General features: G+C 40.7%; 2 long non-coding RNA genes across 2 annotated transcripts in view; both read left to right on the top strand.

The window, feature by feature from the left end:
- LOC122241313 overlaps positions 1–14265 on the top strand; it is a 40336-nt gene extending 26071 nt beyond the window's left edge. The window contains exon 3 of the long non-coding RNA XR_006221379.1: positions 14227–14265. This is a non-coding gene — a long non-coding RNA (uncharacterized LOC122241313). The remainder of the gene's footprint in view (positions 1–14226) is intronic.
- A 2763-nt stretch (positions 14266–17028) lies between these two features.
- Positions 17029–22517, top strand: LOC102970069. Its single transcript, XR_006221378.1, has 6 exons — positions 17029–17156; positions 19186–19242; positions 20175–20235; positions 20643–20737; positions 21942–22023; positions 22278–22517. It is a non-coding gene; the product is annotated as an uncharacterized LOC102970069 (long non-coding RNA).
- The last annotated feature ends 58 nt before the right edge of the window (positions 22518–22575 follow it).

Here is a 22575-nt window from a genome sequence, read left to right as displayed (position 1 = left end):
TTTCTTTATTCATATTTATGAAGGTACTTCTCAATTACTAAACATACGGGAATTTCTAGTTAGGTTTTTAGCAGCTATTTCTAGCACATTAAATTACCAAAAGATATTCTGTGTGTTTCATTCCTCTGGAATATATTGAAATTTCACGGATGGCCAAAATAGTGTGAATTTTTGTATCTGCATCCTATGTGCTTAAAGTTAATGTGTCCTCAACAGTGTTATATGTAGATGTGGACACATAAATGGATATTGCTATAGGATTCAGATGGTTGCTATCAAGATCTATATCTTATGTATGTTCTATCTTCTTTGGGTTATTTAGAGAGGGTTGAAAATGCTCACTGTGCTTATGTATTTCATTGGAGTTCTGAAAGGAAGGAGAGAGCTCCAAGAAGAGGGGAAAGGGACCTGGGTTGGGAGGGACCAGAAACCAGAAGGTCTGCCAGTGTTCCAGAGAGCAACAGTCATTGGGATGGCACATGGTGATGTGGCAGGTGAGAAGTGGCTTTTTAAAAAATTAAGTCACGCTGGATGTCTGTGTTGATCTACCAGGGGTGAAGGCAGCTGATTGGTTGAGAGAGAGAGAGAGAGAGAGAGAGAGAGAGAGAGAGAGAGAGAATAAATGTCACAGGCTGTTAAAGCAATGCTCAGAGAGTTGAAGGCTTGAAGATAGATGGATCCTCCTCTGCTCCAGCTGCTACTTGTGTCCTGCTCACCTAGTGATTTGTTGACCTGCTGACCAACTAACCTGTCTGAACCCCCCTTCCTCCACTCAAGAACTTGATCTGATCTTGGTACTGTCCCTCACCCCCTTCTTCTCCTGACACCCACCCTCCCCAATCCCACCCTTACTGAAACACCACCTCCAGCCCCAATTATCACCCCACTCCATTCCCACCCCCACCTCCTCCCTGGTGCCCCGGTGCCCCCTGATAACAACCAGGACACGAAGGTGCAGAAGGTGTTTTTCTGTCTACTCATGCTCTGGTGTCCCAGTTACTCAAACCCAAATGTGAGTAAACATGGGACATAGGTGGATTCTTCCTTCCTATTGGGTTCATTCATACTGTGGTTAAACAACAGCTTTTTCATGGGGTTCTTGATGGGAACTTCAGAAGAACTTCAGTTCTTCCTGAAGACTGAAGACCACAGGCCAGGTTTCTCCACAGCTGTCCACATCCAGTTCTGGGTTCGGTTTGTGCTGCTTGGTCCAAAAAGATCAGCATTGACAGGATGGAAACCTAAAAACAGTATATTTATAGTGTCAACAAGGAAGGATTTATGAAGATACTAAAAGCCACTGAGATCTTAGTCTTCAGTAGGGGCTTATATGATATGTGAATTATATCTCATTAAAATTGTTTTCAAAAATGTAAGAAACTCTTATTTAATAGCATCTATGGATATTAGATTGACTCCTGGAAGCCCTGTCAAGATCCTGATTCAAGCCTTGTAAGTTTAGGGTCCATCTTAGATGTGATTTGTTTTCCTATCAGCACACTGTTCATATTTGTGAAGTTTGCTAGCCCTGGGAACAGTGGTATCTGAAGCATTGGTGTTCACACTAGAGGGTTAAAAAGTGAAATGTCCTTTGTGCTCTGTGCTTCCTTGTTTGTTGACTTTTAAGAACTTCTGATCAGCCCATTCTTTGTGGTTTTGGAGGCTGCCCCTAGGGACTCTGTCCCATAACATTGATGGGAGTTCTGAGCAGCCCAGCAGAAACTAGCTGCATCCTGCTGGGACATGTACAATAGGAAAATCACTAGGAGCCACATGAGCAGGAAGTGAAAGAGTTTGTCCTTTCTTTAACCATGTATGTGCAGAGTGTTGATTTACCCAAAGCAAAAAGTTCCCAAATGTATTTAGGATTATTCGAATATAAAGATATACCTAGATCCCGATGTGAATGTTTCACTTACTCATGAAAAGGCAAACCTATAGGGTACCTGGGTGGCTCAATCAGTTAAGTGTGTGACTCTTGATTTTGGCTCATGTCATGATCTCACGATTTGTGAGATTGAGCCCCATGTTGGGCTTTTCACTGACAGCTCAGAGCCTGCTCGGGACTCTTTATGTCCCTCTCTCTCTGCCTCTCCCCCACTTGCATGTTCCCTCTTTCTCAAAAAATACATAAACATTTTTAAACATCAAAATCTGTACCCCCCAGGGGAGAGAGACAGGGAATACCCATAGAAATAAGTAGATTTCTTTAGATTGGCAGGCACCAGATTCATAGAGCTGGATCTGGAAAGCCCCAGTAGTCTGGAACAACACTTGTATTGAGGCAGAATCATCCCCCATGAATAACTCTAGTCAAAATAGAATCTATTCTGTTTCTTTTGAGACTACAAAGGAGGAAATTTCTTGGTCGTCTATATTAGAATTTTCCTCCTCTACCTGGGTTGCATCTCATAGATCAGTTCAGCTCTCTCTCCTACCTCATCTCTGAGTTTTGCATAAACTAACTTTTGTTGTATTTCCCACCTGCCCCTGTTAATGGCCGTTGTCTGTGAGAACGTAGTGAAGAGACTGTACAGCAACATGCAAAAGAATGAAACTGGACCACTTTCTTACACCATACACAAAAATAAACTCAAAATGAATGAAATACCTAAATGTGAGACAGGAAACCATCAAAACCATAGAGGAGAAAACAGGCAACAACCTCTTTGACCTCAGCCACAGCAATTTCTTGCTCCACACATCTCTGAAGGCAAGGGAAATAGAAGCAAAAATGAACAGTTGGGACCTCATGAAGATAAAAAGCTTCTGCATTGCAAAGGAAACAATCAACAAAACTAAAAGGCAACTGACACAATGGGAGAAGATATTTGCAAATGACAGATAAAGGGTTAGTATCCAAAATCTATAAAAGACTTACCAAACTCAACACTCAAAAAGAAATAATCTAGTGAAGAAATGGGCAGAAGACATGAATAGACACTTTTCCAAAGACGACATCTGGATGGCCGACAGACACTGCTCAACATCACTCATCATCAGGGAAATACAAATCAAAACCACACTGAGATACCACCCACCAGTCAGAGTGGCTAAAACTAACAACTCAGGAAACAGATGTTGGCGAGAATGTGGAGAAACAGGAACCCTCTTGCATTGTCAGTGGGAATGCAAACTGGTGAAGCCACTCTGGAAGACAGTGTGGAGGTTCCTCAAAAAATTAAAAATAGAACCACCCTATGACCCAGCAATAGCGCTACTAGGAATTTATCCAAATGATACAGGAGAGCTGATTCATAGGGGCACATATACCCTTTATACCATTTATAGCAATGCTTTCAACAATAGCCAAATTATGGAAAGAGCCCAAATGTCCATCAACTGATGAATGCATAAAGATGTGGATTATACATACAAGAGAAAACTACTTGGCAATGAGAAAGAATGAAATCCTGCCATTTGCAACAATATGGATGGAATTGGAGGGTACAGTCAGAGACAGATTATCATGTTTTCAATCACATGCGGAACTTGAGAAACTTAATGGAAGACCATGGGGTAAGAGAAGAGGAAAAAATAGTTTCAGAGAGGGAGGCAAACCATAAGAGATTCTTGAATATGAAAAACAAACTGAGGGTTGATGGGGGGGGGGATGGGAGAGGGAGGAAATGGATGATGGGCATTGAGGAGGGCACTTGTTGGGATGAGCACTGGGTGTTGTATATATGCTATGAATCACGGAATCTACCCCCAAAACCAAGAGCACACTGTATATACTGTATGTTAGCTAACTTGACAATAATTTTTTTTTTAAAAAAAGGAGTCAATTACTAATATTAGCAGCTAGACAGCTGCCAGGTGTTTCAAGAGTACCCAAGACTGAGGATGGTTTACATTCATATCAATATGGCCCATTTTTGGTGCATTTGATCCCCATGATCATTGTGCTGACAGCCCCTGCTCTCTTTCAGACAGTGGCCACTCAAAGACGGTGTACATTTCCAACCAGCACACATTTTAGTGACCTCAGTTCTGAGAGCTGAAGAAACAAATGGTACACATTGTGGAGGCTACTTTCTAGAAAGGTTCAGTTGCACAAAATTACAGCTTCGTATGTGAATTCGTGTGAATTGTATTGTGTGTGTGTTTGCTCCTAAAATACTGGTAAGTCTAGTTTTTGTAAAATGATATGTGTTCTTTTGTTTTGATGACCATATCCAGGACTTTTGTATTCTTTTAGAAATTAATTTTCATAGTTGTTATTGATTGATTTAGGTACAATACTGTGAAATAGGAATGTGAATTCCTTTCATTGGCTATTTGATGGGTGTATTCAGAGGAACTTAAAATCTCATAGATATCATCAGAATATACAAGATCATCTGATTATGCAAATCTTTATTTACTTCAGAAATCTGACATTTTGGGCTATGATTTGGTATCAAACATTAAAAGAAAATGTCAATGTGTTTAGGAAGTGAAAAAGAAGTATAATTTGCTTGGAATAATAATCTCATATTTATAGTAGCAACTACCCATCTCTCTCAGTTATATCCCTATCTGTAAACATCTATCTATCTAACATTCTCATTTGTATCTCTAGTACATTTTTTATTGTTACTTTCTCCCATTCTTCCAAAAATTTTGGGCATATTTTTGGAGATATTTCAAAGGAGTTTATTTAGGTACTTTAAGAATGTACAATAGAAGTCATTGACTTATCTACCATATGTTTGCATTACATATTTTTCTATTTTAAGTTTGTTTATAAATTCTTAACTATTTAGAAAGTATTTGGAATGTGTTTGTCAGCAAAATAAAATCCCTAAGTGTTGCCTGTTATAGTTTTCCTATAGCTTCAGTGTGGTGTAATTTATGTATAGTAACACCTTTTTAAAGGAAATGATTTGTTGATATTTGACATATGTAAGGAGTAATGAAGCTATCACCACAGTGAGAGTAAACACACTCCATCACTCCCAAAAGTTTGCTCCTGCTGCTTTCTAAGCCGTCTGTCCTCCTCCTTTGAGGAGGCATTTGAAAGTCTCCTGGAGATTGGTTGAGAGTTTGTAAAGATGATTCTTTGTGACAGATATATTGTAAATGTCTTTGATGGATTCCTTGTTGTCTCCAATATTATTTCAGCTTCTCCATATTTTAGCATACCATTTCTCTCTTGGCTCTGATGTGTTTGGAATTCTGTGGAATCATAACATTATTACTGCCTCCCTGGGAATTTGTGCATTTCTAATTTACCTCTTCAGAACTGTACTTGCTGTGAGTATACTAAAGTACCTTATATTTTTTAAATCATAAATAAGCAGAAAATTTTATACTCACTGTGCCTTTATATGCACTCAGTATTACAAATTTCCCTCTAATCTGTTCAATTGTCACTATCATTTAGATTGAACTATTTAAAAATTTCTGTAGAAATGTCTTCTTTTACACATATATATTTTTTTAAGTTCAAGTATAATGTACATACAATGTAATATTAGATTCAGGTGTACATTATGATTCTTCAATTCTTTACATTTCTCAGTGCTCATTACCATAAATGTACTCTTGATCCCCTTGACTCTTTTGCCCATCCCCCCACAAACCTCCCCTCTAACAGACCATGTGTTCTTTAGAAGCTTATTTAATCTACAATGTTTTTGTCATTTTCCAGATATCTTTCTGTTCGTGAGGTCTAATTTCACTCATTTGTGGTCTGAGAACATACTTCCTATGATTTCTGTTATTGTGGCTGTTCAGATGTATCTTATGGCCGCAAATATGGCCTATCTCAGTGAATGTTCTGTGAGCTTGACAGGAATATATAATTTTCTGTTGGATGAAGTGTTCTACAGATGGTAATGGATCCAGTTGATTGGTGATACTGTTCAGGTCATCTGTGATCTTACTGAATATCTGTATGCTGGATCTGTCAGTGACTGATAGAGGGTATTGAATTCTCCAGCTGTAGTAGTGGATTCAGCTCTTTCTACCAGCAGTTCTGTCAATGTTGGCCTTATGTATCTTGACACATCTCTTGTTAATGCATGCACATTAGAAACTGTTGTGCCTTTTTGGAGAACTGACTTCTTTACCATTGAAGTAATGCCAGTCATTATCCCTGACAATTTTCCTTACTCTGTAGTGTGTTTGAAGGATAATTTCACTGGTTAGATAGTTTGATGTTTCTTTTAATACTTGAAATATTCCATTCTTCTTGATTGCATGGTTTATGAAAAGAAATCTCAGGTATTTCTTATCCTTGTTCCTCTTGGGTAAGGTGTTCTTACCCCTCTCTCCTCACACCCCCAACCCCTGCTCCAGATTTCCAAGGCTGTTTTAATTATCCATAGTTGAATATATTAAGCATAGTTGGTGGGTTTTTTGTTCTTGTTATTAGTCATTTGTATGTTTGTCTTGGGTATTTGTCCTGCTTTTGATTTTTTGAGTATCCTGGATCTGTGATTTGGTGACTATTTATTTGGGAAAATCCTCAGTCATTATTGCTTCAAATAACTCTCTTCTCCATTGTCCTGGTATTCCTAACATGTGTATTACACATTTTGCAATTGTCCCACTGGTCTTGGGTTTTCTGTGCCATATTTTTAATTTTTTTTCTTTGTGTTTCCTTTTTGGAAGGTGCTACTGGCATTTCTTTAGGCTCAATGATTCTTTCCTCAGCTATGTTGAGTCTGTTAACCCATCAAAGGCATTTTTTATTTCTGTTATGGTGCTCTTGATATCTCGAATCACTTTAAAATCTTAGGGGTTCATGGTTACTAAGATTATTATGGTAATTAGGAATATAAGGAGATATTTAAAAAATCGGTTAATGTATGGATCTGCGTGTATGTATCATATTGAAAATTCTACAATTGATCATGTAACGAAGAGTGCTACAGGTACAAAAATAATTGAGAAATAGTCTAGTTTAAAGCTTAGTGATAGTTTAAGAGTTTGGATCGATAGTCAATGTCAGTTTGAGATGATTGTTTCTTGTCTGGAGGAAATAAATATTATGGTTGGGACCATGCTAATAGCAAAGGCATAGGAAATTGTGGTTTTTACATAGTGTGGATATAGATTATTTTTGTATAGCTGAGTATTAGATATGATAATGGGTAGTAGTATGATGAATATTGCAGTTAGTATAGATGAGGCAAATAAGTTTATTACTTTTATTTGGAGTTGCACCAATTTTTTGGTTCCTAAGACCAATGGTTATTTCTATCCTATAAAAGTTGAAAAAGCCACGTTTTTATACGCAGAGGCATGAATTAGCAGTTCTTGTATAGTTTTTCAGTAAATAGGAAGGTTTACACTTCTATTATTAGATTCACAATCTAATGTTTTTGTTAAACTATATATACAGTAAATAGGACCCAGTATGATTTTAGGATTAAGCGATAGGAGAAAGAGTGGGAGTAGGTGGAAAGTTATTAGAGCATTTTCTCGTGTAAATGATGGGTTGTTTTTAATATGGTGTGTATACTTACCTCGTTGGGTTGTAATAAGTATGTAAGGAGAGTATAGGGCTGTGATGATAATATTTGTACCTATGAGAATAATGGTAATGTTAGATCATGAGAAGGAGGCTATTACTACAAATAGCTCTCCGATTAAGTTAATTGTAGGGGGAAGGGCTAGGTTTGCAAGACTAGCTAGTAGTCATCAGACAGCTATTAGGGGAAGAATAGTTTGTAAGCCTCATGCTAGGATTATTGTTCGGCTATATACTCGTTCATAGTTTGAGTTTGCGAGGCAGAATAGTATTGATGAAGTTAGTCTGTGGGTGATTATGAGAGCTTTTGCTCCTATATAGCTTCATGGTGTTTGGATTAGTACTGCTACAATTACTAGAGCTATGTGACTTACAGATGAGTATGCAATTAGAGATTTTAGGTCTGTTTGGCGTAGGCAGGTAGAGCTTGTTATAACTATTCCTCATAGGGATAGTATTATGAAGGGGTATGCTATTTGGTTTGTTACAGGGTTAAGTAAGACTGTAATACGTATCATTCCATATCTGCCTAGTTTCAATAATATGGCAGCAAGAACTATTGATCCGGCAATAGGAGCTTCAACGTGTGCTTTTGGTAGTCAGAGATGGAGTCCGTACAGAGGTATTTTTACTATAAATGCTATTATGCATGCTAATCAGAGAAAAATATTGGATCAAGTGGTTGAAATTGGCTTGGCTCAGTATTGAATAATTAGGAAAATTAATGATCCTGTTGTATTTTGGATATATAATAGTGCGACCAGTAGAGGTAGTGAGCCTATTAGGGTGTAGAATAAGAAATATAGGCTGGCATTTAATCGTTCTGTTTGGTTACTCCATCGGGTAATGATGATTAGGGTAGGGATTAATGTGGCTTCAAATAGAATGTAGAATATAATTAATTCTGTGGCAGTAAATGTTATAATTAAGAGAAGCTGCAGGAGAATGAGTATTGTAATATATAGTTTTTTTCGGGTTAGGGTTTTTTTTGATAGGTGTGATTGGCTGGCTATAAGTATTAATTGTAGGAGTCATGTTGTTAGTACCAATAGGGGTGCAGAGAGTGAGTCTGAGAAAAATAATAGTGAGAAGTTAAGACTGTTCTCGCCTAGTTGGTTGAGGTAAGTAAGGCTAATGAGGCTAACTAACAGGCTGTAGGCTGTTGAGTTGATTCAGATTATGTTGGGTTTTGATAGTCATGTTAGTGGTATGAGTATTGCGGTAGGGATAATAATTTTTAGCATTGTAGGAGGTTTGAGTTTTGTACGTAGTCAGTACCGTATGTGTTTGATACTATTACTAGTAAGGATAGGCCCAATGCGGCTTCGCAGGCTGCGAATACTAGTAAGATAATAGGGGTTATGCTGGCTAGTGTGAAATGGCTATTTAGGATTGCTATGGTTATTATAATGAATAGAGATAGCATTATACCTTCTAGCCATAAGAGGGAGGATATTAGATGGGACTGATATATATAGTCGTATAAATAACATAATGAAAGCTAGAAAGATATTAATATAGACTATAGACATTTGATAATTATAAGGCAAACTACAATCTAATGAGTCGAAATCATTTGTTTTAATTTAAACTTATTATCATATTCAGTTCACTCTAGTCCTTTTGGGGTTCATTCATAAGCTAGGCTTGCGGCTAATAGTGAGATTAGTAGAAGAGCCATGGTGAGCATAGTCGATAGGCTATTTGTTTGTGAGGCTCAAGGGAGGGGTAGTAACAATGCAATTTCTAGGTCGAACAACAGAAATGTGATGGCTACTAAGAAAAATTTCATGGAGGAGGGTAAAAAAGCAGACCCTATAGGGTCAGATCCACACTCATATGGGCTTGCTTTTTCTGCGTAGATATTTAGTTGAGGTCATCAGAATGCGATCAATACAAGTAGTGTGGATAGGAGTGTGTTGGTGAGTAGAGTAAGTATTATGTTTATTATTCCTTTTCGGACTATATCGAAACTTGTTGATTGGAAGTCAACTGTACTTGTTAACACTAAAGGAATAGGATCCTCATCAATAAACAGAAACGTATAGGAATAGTCAGAACATGTCTACGAAATGTCAGTATCAAGCAGTGGCTTCAAATCTGAAGTGATGATTTGATGTGAAATGATATTTCAGTTGACGCAAGAAGCATACAATTAGGAAAGTAGAGCCAATGATTACATGTAGTCCGTAGAATCCTGTGACTATAAAGAAAGTGGATCCATAAATTCCATCTGAGATTGTGAATGATGTTTCATAGTATTCTGAGGCTTGAAGGAGTGTGAAGTACACTCCCAGGGAAATTGTAATAAATAGGGCCTGGAGTATGTGTTTTTGATTACCTTCTATTAGGCTATGGTTAGCTCAAGTAATTGATACTCTGGAGGCTAGAAGTACTGAGGTATTAAGTAATGGGACCTCTAGGGGGTTAAGAGGGGTAATACCTGTAGGTGGTCAGCAGCCTCCTAATTCGGGAGTTGGGGCTAGGCTTGAGTGGTAGAAAGCTCAGAAGAAGCCTGCAAAAAGGAACACTTCTGAGACAATGAAGAGAATTATTCTGTATCGCAGACCTTTTTGAACAATAGGTGTGTGGTGACCTTGGAATGTATTCTCGGATAATGTCTCGCCATCATTGGTATATGGTTAATATGTTGGTAGTTATTCCTAAAGTTAGTAGTAATGTTGAGTTATAGTGAAATCATATGGCTAGACCTTTAAGTTATTAGGAGGGCTGAAAGGGCTCCTGTAAGTGGTCATGGGGTAGGGTTGACTATGTGATATGCACGCGTTTGGTGGGTCATTAGGTATTGTCATGTAGGTATAGGCTTACTAGTAGGGTAAAAACATAAGCTTGAATTAGGGCTAGGGTAAATTCAAGGATTGTTAGTAAAATAAGAATAATAAAGGTAACTAGAGCAAGAGAGGTGCTAATGTTTGTTAGCTTACATTCACCATCTCTTTTTGCATGTTGTTCACTTTTTTCATTGTCTGCATTATCATAGGAATGGAAGTGGTTTTAAGAAGGACTGATAATCCCTACATCTCTGCCATAGGAAGTGTGATTCTAATGCTTCCTGTCTGTGTTCAAACTGTGTGGTTTTTACTTTACTATGCCTTGTAAGTTGTGTTGAAAGGTAAATGTTATGTGCTGGTAAAGAAACTGAGGTAAATAGGACATGAGTGTGAGGTTTTTATATTTATCTGGCTAGGAGTTAGGCTGAATTTACTCCCAGGTGAGACAGGAAGGAGAGAGCCCTGGAGTTGAGTATTTTCCCTCACCTGTATTGCTTACTCTTTGGGAAATCCCCAGTTAGGCTCTTAGTTCCTTTTGAGGGCAGATCTTTTCTGGAAGAACAGAATACTTTGGAATTTATTCCTAAATGAATATTTCCCCCTCTCCCTGCCACTGTAGAAAACTTGCCTTCACAAAGAAACACACATATTAAGTATTTGGTGTGTTCATATTCCTTTTCATTTCCCCTGCCCATGGGGCTGGGTGACACAGGGAAGCTCTGAGTTTCCTAAGTGGCTTTTTGATAGCATGATATTCCAACATCCTGGCAGGAGTTTAGGGCTGGCCTCAGCCTTTCATCATCCTTTAAAACTTTAGAATGGGGAAATACGTTAATGGTGTCAAAACTGGGTCATGCCTAGATTTGATTGAGCTAGAATTTGTCAGGGGTGACTGACGTCTGAGAGCACTTTTTGCTCTTTTTTTAAACATCAGCTGTCAGGAAGAGAGAGATCATGGAAGATGGTGGTGTAGGAGGACACTGGGCTCACTGTGTCCTGCTGATTGCTTAGATTCCACCCACATCTGCCTAAATAACCCAGAAAAATGCCAGGAGACTAGCAGAACAGATTCTCCAGACCCAAGTGTAGACAAGAGGCCCACAGAAGAGGGTAGGAAGGGCAGAGAGGTCGTGCGTGCTACACAGACTGGCGGGAGGGAGCCGGGGCAGTGGAGGGGCAGGCTGCCTGGCAAGGCAGAGCCCCCGAGTCTGGCTTGCAAAAGTGGAGGGGCCAGACTGCATGAGTTCTGACAGCCAGCGGGACTTAACATCTGGAATGTTGTAAGTCAGCAGCTCTGCTCGGAGAGCAGAAGGGCTAAAGGACAATGGAAGGGAGAGTTGTTGAGCCCCAGAGGCCAGAGCTCAGCTTGGTGGGGAACAAAGGCGCTAGCCAGCGCCATCTCCCTCGCCCATCCCCTAGCCAAAATCCCAAAGGGAACCAGTTCCCATCATGGAACTTACTTGCACTGTGCAAACACCCAACACTGTGCTTCTTGTGGATCCATCCCTCCGGTGGGTCTCCCTCCCTCCCGGTGCCACAGGGCCCCTCCAGAAGCAGACCACCAAAGGCAAAGCGAGCTAAGTCTGCCCCTCCCGCCCCTGTGCACCTTGTGGATCCACCCCAGCTAAAATGCCAGATCCCATCGAAGCAGCACCACAAGCCTGGCAGTGTGCAAGTAGCCCAGACAGGGGCCACACCACTCCACAGTGAGTGCTGCCCCTGGGAGAGGGGAAGATAAGGTACACACCAGTCTGACTGTGGCCCCAGTGGTGAGCTGGGGGCAGACATCAGGTCTGACTGCGGTCCCGCCCATCAGCACAAGCTACTCCGGACAACACAGGGGAAGTGCCCTGCAGTTTGGAGCAACCACAGGGACTATTCAAAATGACGAAACGGAAGAATTCTCCTCAAAAGAAACTCCAGGAAGTAGCAACAGCTAATGAATTTATCAAAAACGATTTAAGCAATATAACAGAACAAGAATTTAGAATAATAGTCATAAAATTAATCGCTGGGCTTGGAAAAAGCATAGGGGACAGCAGAGAAAGACCCTGAATAGCCAAAGTAATGTTGAAAAAGAAAAACAAAGCTGGAGACATCACAATTCTGGACTTCATGGTATATTACAAAGCTGCAATCATCAAGACAGTGTGGTATGGGCACAAAAACAGACACATGGATCAGTGGAACAGAATAGGGAACCCAGAAGCGGACCCTCAAACATATGGCTGACTAATCTTTGACAAAGCAAGAAAGAATACCCAATGGAAAAAAAAGTCTCTTCAGCAAGTGGTACTGGGAAAACTGGTCAGTGAGAAGAATGAACGTGGACCATGTTCTGAAACACACACACACACACACACACACACACACACACACACTCAAAATGGATGAAAGATCTAATGTAAGACAGGAAACCATCAAAATCCTAGAGGAGAAAACAGGCAACCTACCTCTTTGATCCTGGCTGCAGCAACTTCTTGCTGTAAATTAATTATGCAAAATAAAATTATTGTAATTTCATTGGATTACTTACTATTTTGCTATTTATCAGGAACTATAGGTTTTTACTAATAATATGTTTTGACAACAAATTTAATTTTGTTTTTTCCCCTCTTAGAGCCTCAAGAATATCACGGTAAGAATTTAAGCTTTAGTTTTCTTTGCAATATTTTCTCAGTACTGGTGTTTGATGGGTTTTTTTTTAATGTTTGAGTGAGAGAGAGTGTGAGTGGGGGAGGGAGACACAGAGTCCAAAGTGGGCTCCAGGCTCCTACTTATCACCATAGAGGCCAATGGGATGGTAGAACCCATGAACCGTGAGATCATGACCTGAGCCAAGGTCAGACATGCAACCAACTGAGCCACCCAGGTGCCCCTTGATGTGCGTTTTAATTCACCTAAGGATAAATATGGTGACTTCTGATGTCTAATTGACTTGTTAACTCTTGAAATTCATCTTTCTCTTCCCTGTTTGGAGCCTACGTGATAATGTGGAGGGAGTTGCCATCTCTTAAGACATCAGGAGGAGGAACATGTCACCAGAGTAGAGGGAATGAAATGAGTGTAATTTTACATAGAAATGGTTAGGAAACAAGTGATGATATGAGCCTGAGATTTGGAGTGAGTACTTTGCTATGACCTGGTTCTTGGTGAAATGTGAGAATGAGAAAACACTCTATCTACAAGCCTATCAAGAAGCCTAAGCTTAGAGACGAAGCCAGATATTGCCAGGCAGGGTGTGTGTCACAAGAGAGGTTTAAACTATGGTTTTGAGTCTGAGGTGGAGGGAGCCATTCATGCCAGGGGAAAATGAGTGGAAATGAATTTGTTGCAAATGGGGGTAATGTATTCTGCATGGGCTTAATAGACTGTGGTGATTCTGTGGTGCTGTCTGTTGACAGCCAGGGTGGATGCCTGACACTTAGCAAGCCCTCAAAGGCTGGTGTTCATCCCTTTGAATGCAGCAGTGGTGGCAGGGAAGAGTGATCTCAGAGCATGAGAGCTCTCACACTGGGCCAACAGAAGAGAAGTTTGCACTTTATGGTCAGATGACAGAAATAATCCCTGTTAGAGGAGTCTGTTCTAGAGCTTACATGTGTTGCCTGTAATTGGGTCCTTATTAAAGAATAATATTCCTGTAAGGTTGGAGGGTAACGTTCTCATGTTGGGATGAAAAAAGTCTGTCTTCTAGGAATTGCCATTAATCCAGATCCTCCAGCCACTAAGTGTAAAGCTGAGATGGTACCTGTATGTTTGATTCCAAAGACCTTGTCCTCCAGGGCCCCCAGCCTCGGGTTCATGAATGGCAATCTGTGAGCAGCAGGAAGTCATCCAAGGCCTTTGAGTAGTCAATCAGTCAGCGGTTTGAGCTTTCCTTGTGTGGAATTCCAAATAGCACCTGGGGGTGTAAGTGGCTCAAATCAAGACTAAATGACGGTTTTTTGTTTTTGTTTGTTCCTTTATTTGCAGGGACCTATCTATGTACCTTCATACTTGGAAGAGAGAAATGTAAGTTGATAGGATTTGATTTTTCTGTTTCATCTCTGGTGGTGACATAAGTATTTGAAGTGATTGAATTTTCCAAGAAGGATGCTTCCAGATGGGAGAGAAATTAGAAGATATTTTATTGTGTTTCTCCATTTTGGACAATATTTTATTTTATTTATTTTTTTTTTCAACGTTTTTTATTGATTTTTTGGGACAGAGAGAGACAGAGCATGAACGGGGGAGGGACAGAGTCTAGAGAGGGAGACACAGAATCGGAAACAGGCTCCAGGCTCCGAGCCATCAGCCCAGAGCCTGACGCGGGGCTCGAACTCACGGACCATGAGATCGTGACCTGGCTGAAGTCGGACGCTTAACCGACTGCGCCACCCAGGCGCCCCTGGACAATATTTTAAATAGGAATCTCATTGAAATAAGGTTTTCTTAGGTTTAGAATGTGCTAAAACTTGATTTCTTCAGGCACAACAGGAAAGCTAAAATGTTAATTACACCCACCCGTCAGATCATGTGTCTGTGCTGCTAATACACTGGGATTATTCGATGTCACTGGTTTGGTAACAACCTTAGAAAATGTGTTATCTCCTTTTAGTTAGTTTACAGCGAATAACTGAGAAGGTCAATACTTTTAAGAAAGAAAACAGAGAACTTCACTTGCTGAAAAAATATCCATTTGGGAACAGCAGGTAGCATTGCCCTTTCAAATATTTTTTTGCGATTTCATTGTGGTTACTTCCACTCTGATAGATCATCCTACTGACCTATTTCATGTGTTCTATAAACAGTACCAATTCAAGACAAGCTTCACAAATGTAAAGAGCTACCTCTTTATTTGTGAAAGGAGTCACACATTAGAAGATAGGTTTATCTAGCATTATGCTTTTTTTTTTTTTAATTCTGATTCCTTTTTCGTGTTTTACACAACAATGAATTAAGGAAGTGTCTTCAGGAAACTAAGAGAGAAAGTAAATTTCTCTCTGATGAAGCTCTTAAATTGATGGTAAGAATCCCTTCTTTGCCTAGATTGCATTCTAAAAACACAAGTAAAAGTAACGAACTATTATTACTCATTCAACGTGTTTTGTTGGAGAACATCAAAATAGTGGAGCACTTTAATGAAATTTTTAAAAAATAGTGTTTATTAATTTTTTGAGAGATAGAGACAGAGCACAAGCAGGGGAGGGTGTAGAGAGAGAGGGAAACACAGAATCCAAAACAGGCTCCAGGCTCTGAATTCTCAGCACAGAGTCCGACAGGGCTCAAACTCCCAAACCATGAGATGACAACCTGAGCTGAAGTCAGATGCTTAACTGACTGAGCCACCCAGGGACCCACCTTAATGAAAATTTAAATGATACCCTTCAAAGTGCACTTGCTACCTTGCAAACTCAGAGAGAGAGAGGAATGTGAAGAATCAGGAAGTGGTAAGAGTTGGCTGCTGAGTTTTACTGTAATTTTGCTTTGGAGGCTTTTTGTTCATTGGGTGAAGTGAGCACAGCATATTTGCTTGCCGTTTACCACAGTAGAGAGTGGGCCTCTGGGAGCCAAACCTCTTTCTGAACAATGAGCTGGAATTTCACTAGGACCACCAAGATGAGTTTTGCTATTTCAAGGACTAGGTGTTATCTTTTATTTTCACAACTAGGTAATTATCACATCATTCAATTCTGCCCTCCAAGATATGTAGAAAATACCCAAATATAGTTGGGAGAGAAAGGGTGATAGCCACAGTGTATAATCCTTTCCTTTAAAAAAATATTTTTAAATAATTCTTTATGAATTTTTTTTTTTAAATTTTAGTGAAAGAGGGCATGTGAGTTGGGGAGAGGGGCAGAGGGAAAGAGAGAATCTTAAGCAGGATCCACACTCAGTGTGTGTGCAGCCCAACACAGGTCTGGATTGCATGATCCTAGAATCATGACCTGACCCAAAATCAAGAGTATTATGCTCAGCTGACTGAGCCACCCAGGTGCTCCATAGTCTCTTTCTCTCTTAATGTTGAACAGTGAATTTTCTTTTTTTTTTTAATTTTTTTTTAACGTTTATTTATTTTTGAGATAGAGCGAGCATGAACGGGGGAGGAGCAGAGAGAGAGGGAGACACAGAATCGGAAGCAGGCTCCAGGCTCTGAGCCATCAGCCCAGAGCCAGACGCGGGGCTCGAACTCACAGACCGCGAGATTGTGACCTGAGCTGAAGTCGGACGCTCAACCGACTGAGCCACCCAGGCGCCCCAGAACAGTGAATTTTCAACATGAATGGGGGAGGGGGATACACACATGTGTGTGTGTGTGTGTGTGTGTGTGTGTGTATACAGACACACATTTGTATACCACTAAGAAAGCCATTTATGAGTTTTTAGACATGAACTATTTTCCACCATCTTTGTCTTCTAGTTATATTTATGCCTCAAGGTCTTTGTTTATTGTAATGCACAATCCTGTGTGAGGTACACTCAAATTGTGCAATCAGTTTTCCATGAAAGTCTTTTCTCATATCTGTCTTAACTACAAGATGCAAATGTTGAATTCGAGGATGTAGAGCTAAGAGCCTTGAGGTCCAATAACTGTCAACTGGAAGGTATATTTTCTGTTGGGGAGAAATCCCCATATGGTGGCAATGACTTTGCATTGGAAAGGGAAAGAATACCTTCATACCTTCATGGTTCTTGCCCTTTTTCTGTCTCACCAAAATCAAGTCATGTGCACATTTATAAAGAAAACACCTTTTTGTTTGTTTGTTTGTTTGTTTGTTTACAGAAAATAAAAAGACCCTGGAAGACAAGTGTAATGCGTTGAGGTCTGTGAAAGCCACAAAGGAAGCAAAAGTCAAACAGCTGAAGGAAAAAGCACATAACCTGGAAGAATTCTATGAACAAAGAAAAGTGGCTACAGAAAAGTAAGATGTTCATGTGAGAACTGTCACAAGGACTGCATTGTATGAAAGAATGTGGCAGCCAGTAGAGATAATTCTATTTCTTTTGGAACTGGGTCGAGAGTATTTTTGCCAAATGCACTCAGTAGAATTGGGCCTGCCCTTCCTACCTTGCTTTCTGTAACATAACCTGCATTTTCCTTTCTGTCCTAAGTGCCTGTCACACATTGTGTCATGTATTTGGGGGTGGAAGAGGGAAGGTACCATCATTAATTACGTTGATACCTGGATCCACTCTGGATTGTCCTATAGGTTTCAATCCCATCACACTGTTTTGTCATCCAGAAATTAGGTCATTTTTGTTCAGGACCAGACATGGGTCAGATATGTGTGGGGAAAAAACTGAATTATCTTGCTGCAGAAACAATAGATGTTGCTTTCTGGAAAGTGGGTAGGGATGCCAGCAGTACTGGATCCCTGCATCCATTCTGCCAGTGAGATTATTCACTGTAGGCCCAATCCCTAAGAAAGTGAAGTTGTTTCCTGTCCCCTGAGTTTTTAAGTGTAACTCTTCTGAGTCTTGATCAAAGTCTGCAGCTTCACTAGGGCTCATCTTTGCTGGCCGCCCCTGAACTACACTTGTTTACTTCTAAGTCTGTGCCCATAAAGTTGTTCAGCTTCTTTGCTATTCAGATGTATGCCCCCCCCCCCAAATCAATGATGAGTCCTAGGGAGATTGGATCCAACTGCCAGGCTGGCTTTGTCCTGGGCTTCCTTCTTCTCCTTCTTGGTCTTGTGTGTGTTTGTGGAGTTGTTAGATATTTGGTGCATTCACTCACATGCTTCCTCCTTTGTACAGATTTCCTTTTGTTCTCAAGAGGATATCAGGGACTTGAGAGTCCCTCATTCATGTTGGAAAATGAAGTCTTCCTTCTCTTCCCTGGAGACTCAGCTTTATGTTAGTCCTTCCCACACCTGGGGTTAGGGCCTGCTCTGTGTCGCATCTTGTTTTTGTTAATTCATAAGCTCTTTCTGTGAGCGGGTGCAGCACCCTGACCACCTCTCTCTCTCCAGCCCCTTACAACAGAGCCACTACATGACAACCACTCCAGAAAACATTTGCTGAAGGACTCCCTGAGAGGCCAGAAGTAAATGCATGTGACTTTCTCTGTCTAGTGCTTTTGTGTCCGTTTCTAAGAGAGTTTCAATTTTGCATGTGATTCTTGAGTACATCAAGTGTCAAGTTGAAACCAGATCAACACCACAAACAAAATAGTCTGAGGGCAACACAGCAAACCAGCCTTGCCAAGCATTGCCTGTTGCTGCTTTCACTATCAATGGAATCAGTCTTTTTAAAGTAGATTTGGTTCTATGAAGTTGAGAGTTTTCCATCTGAAATCTGTTTCCAGGAAGTAAACCCACACTGTGTGACCATTCATATCAGGTTGTACTTCAGGAGATGTTACTGCTCTAAGATTGGCCTTTTTCTCCACCAGGATAGGTGAAGGTGGAGGCAGGGATTGTAGTCCTGAACTCTAGTGCTGTCTGGGAGTGAGCTGCAATGTTGGTGAAGTCACATCCTGGAAGGTCATCTTTCAGGGTGATTGTGTCACGGTACAACTTTTGGACTGAGAATCAGGTCTCCCCATGGAGGTGTAAGACTAGTGATGATCCCCTGCTTCATCCTAATGGGTACAGTTGGTCAGACATGGTTTTTCACATTGATGAAATGAGTCTTCACCATCTCAAACCAAAGACCAACTCTGGGAAGGCACAAAGTGCAATGTTATTTGATGACTTTATGATAAAGGAGAGGAAACAGAGAACTAGAAAGACAGTTCTGATAGCAGAGTCGTGGCAGCAGACAGAAGTTGAATTTTCTTTAACTTAAATGGGGTGTTCACTTCATTTCTCTGATTGTGTTGTCAGTCTGTGCATTTATGGGAGATGTGGGGGAAGGGATATTTGCATAGGCCTTCAAGAGTGCTGGGAGGTACAAAGGGAGAATTTCTGGACGTTGGTCCTGACTGTGTATATATCTTTCCCATCTTAGGAAGCTGAAAATGACACTGTGAACTGGTGGCAAAGAAGAATCAGCTGGCAGCTGCAGGTAAAATTTGAAAATAGCTACAGAAGGGGTGCCTGGGTGGCTCAGTCGTTTAAGTGTCCAACTTTAGCTCAGGTCATAATTTCACAGTCCGTGAGTTCGAGCCCTGTGTCAGGCTCTGTGCTGACAGCTCAGAGCCTGGAGCCTGCTTTTGATTCTGTTACCTCTCTCTCTGTCCCTCCCCCGCTCATGGACGCGCTCACTCACTCTCTCTCTCTCTCTCTGTCTCAAAAATAAACAAACATTAAAAAAAAGAAAATAGCTACAGAAGAAATAAACAAGTACAAGTGAGTTCAGCTACTGATTACCAGCAGCTCATGAAACCTCTGTTCATTTTTTTGTTTTTAACCTTTTTACAGTGTTTAGACTCAACATAGTAATATAAGCAAAAATTCAGAGGACATATGCATAGAGTATTAACAGATAAAAAAAAAAGGTAAGTTTTAGAACAAAACAATTAAGTTTCTAAACATTTGCAGATCTCAAGCAATGGCCAGACTGTGTGGAAACTTCGTCCATGCCAACATTCCTTGGGGGTGGTGTCAATTGTCATAATCTATAGGAGAGCAGTGTGTCATATGATGAATCATACCCATCAACATGGTAGTGCCATTTCATGGCCCTTGTCTTTGCAACCCTGGGAAACATGGTGAGGATATAAGTTAAAGGAGAATAGAGCTTTATGATGAAAGACACTTGTCACATGATGAATTAGGTCAAGATTGAAAATGGGAAGGAATTCTATGAACTCTGAACCCTACAAGCATGGAATAATAAGGAAGGGATCTAATAGCTTTGATTCTACAGTACATTTATAATCATGTAAGAATAAATTGTATTGGGGACAGATACGAGGTTGATGGGAATGTGGGCAGATTATTTAAAATCATACCCAATATTGGGCCTTATCTGACAAAAGCAATTGTGACTCACAGGCAACAAACTGAACAAACACAAGAACAGCTACAGCAGGCAGAGCTCACCTTCAGACACCAGGTAATCTGAGTTCTGCCTGACATACTGAACCCTAAGCACCTCATGCAGGTGAGTGTAGTGGCCCTTGGAATCCCTAAACATGGGCTTTTCATTATTGGCTTTTTCAGATTGCAGTTCATAAGAAGAATGCTCAGCACAACTTGGTGCTTTCTTGTTTCCTCCTCTTTCTTTGGTGCACCATCTGGCAAGACTGAAGGTGGATGTGTTTTTTCTCCCCCACATCAAGACTCAGATCTGGGACAGGGAGATGGCAGAGCAGAGCAGGGAGGTCGCCTACTTGAAATACGGGTGTGGCCATTTGGCATTTTTATGGATGTTTCGAGGGATGACACCTGCACTGTTTGTTGTCTAGTAGAGGACGTGGTGTTGCAACTCTTACAGAAGTCCATTCTTTTTCTGTATCCAAGACTGGATTGGATGGAAGGAAAGAGGCTGCCTGAGGGATACATGAGGCAGAAACCAATGCCTGGAAGACCAGAGATGCAGAACCCTCCAAGGAGAGGTAAGGAGCACGTTGTGACCTGCAGTGGCCTAATTTCTGCTGTGCAGCCTGTTCCTGTGGGTGATCATCGTGTGGTCTGGAAAGAATCACAGGCACGAAGGACAGCAGGTGGTCTGAAGGGGTGATAGGAGGGTGTTCTCCTCTGGTGCCGCAGGCAGTGGGGCACTTGTCCCTGTGACTGGTGGACACATCCCCCTCCTCCGACTGTGACCCTCCCACCTCCTCTAGCATCCCCCTGTCTGAAGAGCCTGGAAAGGATGACAGGACATGGGCCTCATCCTTCTTCCCACCTGGACTCAATGTGAAGACTTTAGTTTATTTGAGGAGAAGGTCATTTATTTACTATTTTTAATGTCCTTTATTTTTGTTTGGTTTTGTGAACTGTAGCCCTACATGCCTAAATTCAAGTTCCATGTAGCTTAGTCCTCTGATGTTATCAGTTCAACTCTGCAGTTTAACTGCTAAATTCTCATAGTTTTCATTTTCTCAATAGTGTAAAATTAGTCTTTACGTATATAATAACTTCTCACATGTGGAAGGCAGCTTATAGATAAGCTGAAAGATTGAACAATTCGCCTTAAGTCTGAAGAAACGCACCCTTCTTGAGGATTCATCGAGGATATACACCAAACCAGTATTCTCAATTTTATTCTTTTTTTAAAGTTTATTTATTTTGAGAGAGACAGAGTATGTCTGGGAGGCATAGAGTGAGAGGCAGAGACAGAATCCCCATCAGGCTCCACACTGTCATTGAGGACCCAATGCTGGGCTCGAATTCACAAGCTGTGAGATCATGACCTGAGCCAAAATCAAGAGTCAGATGCTTAACCCAAGTGTTAGCATTGAGCCACCCAAGCGTCCTCATATTTATTCTTAATCTGTAATGAAATGGTGATTTCCCATGATGTATACTGAGAAACCTCTGTTTTATTGATGAATTCTAAATTGCTAGTTGAGCCTGACCTGTCCACAGTTATTTAATTATGAAACAACATGAACTAGGGCACCATGAGGTCTTTATCAAGGTGAGGGGATGGTTCTCCCCCTTATCCTTGGGGGTCACCTGAGGCATGTGGGATACCCTCTGCCTCTGGTCAGGGACCTGAGTGTAGGGAAAAGTTTAAGATACTTGAGCAATCAGAAGAGGGATTGTTTTCATTCCGGACAGTCCTCTAAAAGCAGAATAAACCTCTGTCCCTTCTAGGGTCTTTAGTAGATCCAGAAACTCTGAAACCTTTGTGAGTTACAGCAGCTCTGACTGTACCAAGAATGCAGACAAGGACAAGGTAAATGCTGGGGCCATTCTCAGTTTTAAGTCTTTCGGGAAAACCTCCTCTTTCTGTACAGCACACTCTCCTGGTCTTGTCTCATTTTGCATGTTGTGTGGTATGTCTGTTTAATTCTTTGTTTTCCAAACGCACACTCATAACCCAGGAGCCCACAGGCTTGTCAGTTTTTAGTGTGTCAGCTTTCTGTGGTAAGTTTAGAAGCCAAAAGTGCTTAGAGACTGAGTACCTTAAGGTCTTTCCATGTGTTTCAGGAAATGACGAGAGGAGGATGACCCCACACTCCAAACAGAAGTCTCCTGGCCTGGGTGACCCCTTCCAACCTCACCTCTGTGGGAACAGTTTGGCTGCTGTGTCTTCCTTTCTTGATTCTGGCTAGGAGATTAACCTGTTAGAAAGTCTGCCATATTGTTTAAAATTCAAAAGTGCAAAAAGACATCATGACTCCAACTTTATATGTTTATATGTGCCCTGTGCTATTTAGAGTGGTCTTTGATAAAGTCAATGTCATCACTCATCACCTTCCTGTCTTTGTTGGTAAATGAGTTGTCT

The sequence above is a fragment of the Panthera tigris genome, chromosome C1 (genome assembly GCF_018350195.1).
Source record: "Panthera tigris isolate Pti1 chromosome C1, P.tigris_Pti1_mat1.1, whole genome shotgun sequence".
NCBI lineage: Eukaryota > Metazoa > Chordata > Mammalia > Carnivora > Felidae > Panthera > Panthera tigris.
The sequence above is the reverse complement of the archived record's forward strand: the minus strand, read 5'-3'. Positions and strand labels throughout refer to the sequence as shown.